Source organism: Pteropus vampyrus, unplaced genomic scaffold (assembly GCF_000151845.1).
Source record: "Pteropus vampyrus isolate Shadow unplaced genomic scaffold, Pvam_2.0 Scaffold52, whole genome shotgun sequence".
Classification (NCBI taxonomy): Eukaryota; Metazoa; Chordata; class Mammalia; order Chiroptera; family Pteropodidae; genus Pteropus; species Pteropus vampyrus.
Window position 1 is genome coordinate 3295259 of NW_011888833.1, and position 3431 is coordinate 3298689.

Genomic DNA, 3431 nt, shown 5'->3' on the forward strand with positions numbered 1-3431 from the left:
TATTATGAATTTAACTAAATTTATTAAAAAGTACACCTAGTTTATATTCAAATCTGTGACTCCAAATATTATTCTAAACAATGTTAATTCATATCTTTGGGAGTATCACGACAATCAGTGAGCAGTATTGTTTTGTGTTCAAGTTTTATTTTCTCGACAAAGCTGGATGTTCATATTACTTTCACTAACTCTACTGTATCCTTCTATCGATTTGGCGCCAACCCTGATGAGACTGTATGCATAAACCATAACACCTCCCATGACACACACACCCAGTAATTCCTTGGGATAAAATCTCAGAAGTAGAATTATCAGATCAACTAATGTCTATGGCTTTATTGTTCTAAAAGTACGATTTTGTTTTGTTGTTTAAGTTTCAAAGGTAATACACATTCAACACATATAACCTGGGAAACAGAGAAAAGTTCAACGTGCTGACAGATGAATGAAAGCAAACCACCTATAACCCCTAAACTATCAGACATCACGACAAACATTTCAGAGTGCATAACTTTTTCTCTTTTTCTTCCTTATAAAATAAAAAATGGCATCATACTAAATAGAATCGTCTGTACCATTTTTCCTCACTATCATATCATAAAGATTTTTTAATCTGGAAATTACTCTTCTGGTAAAATCTTTATGAATCATATGGATTCATCATAATTCATAGAACTCGTCGCCTATTAAACATTTAGGTTGTTCTTAGTTGCTTAATAAAAGAAAAACAATTCCATGACAAACATTTCTATATACACCTATGATAAATTCCTAAAAAGTTAAATTGTCAGGTAAAGATTAGAAACATAAAGATTTTGATCCATGTGAACAGATTTTGCTTTTCAAAGGATCAAGCATCGATTTTGTAAATTCAACATTCTTTTATAAAAACAACATCATTAAGTATGATAAAACCGATCTGCAAAACCTAAAGCAATGTATACTTATAACTAATATCTATATAAAATTTCATAACTTTTATTAGCTTAATTGATATATAATATTAACTTCTAATATTTTCAATAATGTTATTCTTTTTACTTTTGTTTTATTGAAGAGACTTTGGTTATTAAGCTTACATGTTCAAATTAATTCTCTCTACTCTAAATAGCAAAGGTATATTCCATTATTTTCGTCATTTTTCTAAAATTACTTTCCTTTTACTACTAATTTTACACATTTTATATTCTGAAAGAGAATTTTCCCAGTGTTTTCACATTTCAGCACATCTGTCACGTCTTTAGTGATAGCTGCCAATTCTTAAATAATGAGGAATCTACCTTCAGCTCTAGCTGGAATACATATCCTAATTTTTTAATACAAATTTTACATCCTATGGTCCACATGGGATTTAGTGTAGTTTTAAGATATAAATAACAAAAAAAAATTTTTATTATAGGCACAAAGTTCTTCTCCTTAATGACAATAATGAGTAACGCCCTTCTTTGTTAGGAAACAGCCTCTGGTTTATTATATAATAAGTTCTCATAATAGTGCGAATCTATTCACGCAATTTTTGTTAATACTTAAAAAAATATATAACACGTATTTTCCGTGCTCGCTTAGGCAGCACAGATACTAAAAACATATAACACATTTTTTCCTTCTAGAATATAATACATGGTCTTGTAGAAAAGCTAATTTTTTCAAATATGACTAAGAAAATACTTTCAAGAAAGAAAACTACCCACTTGGTCACTTAAATAAACATACTCTGAAATAATCGCAATACTCATAATCTTAACGAAAACCGATACTAACCTCGTTTAAGTTTGCCTTAACCAGTTGTTATCAACAGAACCCGTGCTTTATCCTCAAGCCTAAATTTTATGGATGCAATCCGAACCATTTACTAGCTACGCCATTAAACGAACGAGAAAATTAAGAGGAAATCCCCGGAGTTCCCAATGAATGAAGCAAATTTTAAGTAATAAGTGATGATTAAACCTGATAATTACAAAGTATTTTTCTTCTAAGAAGCTCTGTTTTGAGGAAACTTGCTTAATATGTTCCCAACACTCACTGACGGAAGCTAACGCACAGAGAAGGGGCAAAAAAATTAGAAAGGGCTGAAAACACAGTCGCCGTGGGCCACCTGTCAACCACTGTGTCCTCTGCCTCTGTCGGCACACGGATGCTCCTGGGTCCTTTCTGCTTGCTCCTCCCCTCCCTGCGCCCCCCCTAAAGAATTAAATGGCCCTTCTTTCTATGCAGAAAGGAAGTGTATGCGTGACTTCTTTTTAGATAAACACTCATATTAAAAACCATATTAAATATTATGTGTACACTTGAATAACACTAAATATTTCCCTCCATTTTCTGATCCAAATGAAACCTTTTTTTTCCGATTATAACAATAATGTGTTATTGTTATATTAACTGCATACTAGTCAGACAATTTAGAGAGATATTAAAGGAAGAAAGTGAAACTTGTCTGAAATCCTCCCACTCACATATAAACCCTGAGGGCTGCTGCTATTCAGAATGATTTTATAATCGACGTCAAGAAGGTTGCATAAAACATTCAGGTTCTTAAAATACTAAGTATTTTCTAAAGATGTGACTGTTTTTTCCTTCATATTTTCTTTTCCTAACCGTATCAAAACCTTCTGGGAAAACAGTCTAGTGCGGTGCCTCTCCAGCCTTTTTGAACACAGCTCATAGGAAGAAAGTCATTTAATATTACGTGACCACATCACATGTAAACATGTATCACTAGACAGAAGTTTCATAAAACAATAATTACCCTTGACACATACAATGCACTCTGATATTCCCTCAATGAATAAATAAATAAATAAATAAATAAATAAATAAATAAATAAATGATTAAATGAATAAATAAATAGGTCGTGTGATTTCTGACGCACTATGGCTTACAATATGCAATTTAAAGCTCACTAACCGAGAGGAAGACCCCCTCACTCCATCGGCCCCGCTTTGTTAGCGTTCTCCAAGTAACCAGAGTCCAGTCACTTACGCTCTTCACGTCTCAGGTTCTCCATTTACTGGCGGTGGAGTTCAGTGGACAATAAGAAAATGAACCTCCAACGAACAAATCATATAATCACAAGGAAACACTGGTATCAGTAAGTAAACCTAATAAACGAGGCGATCTTTCAAATAAAAAGAATCAGATCCAAAATATCCCGACAATTCACCTTGCTCCATCTATATAAAATAACATGCCCTGGTAAAGTAAGCCCTATGAAACTGAATTTTAGTCGAAGGCTCACTCTGACAGTTTGAACTTATTTAATTTAGGTTGCTGGGAAACCTCCGCCAAGGTCAGCTAAAGCTCCACCGAGTGACTGCAAGCCACCAGGTACAATTAAAGTAAACAGCAGGGCAATGGCGCTATCAGATTTTTAAGAAAATAAGTCAGATTAAAGCTTTGAAATGGCTCCAGCATCTTCTAAATACGTTCAGCA

General features: G+C 33.4%; 1 protein-coding gene across 1 annotated transcript in view; it reads right to left on the reverse strand.

The window, feature by feature from the left end:
* The window catches only part of CDK8 (cyclin dependent kinase 8), a gene marked incomplete at its 3' end in the record, with an annotated part of 85731 nt that overhangs the window by 16050 nt on the left and 66250 nt on the right, over positions 1-3431 (reverse strand). The gene's annotated exons all lie outside the window — the stretch shown is intronic.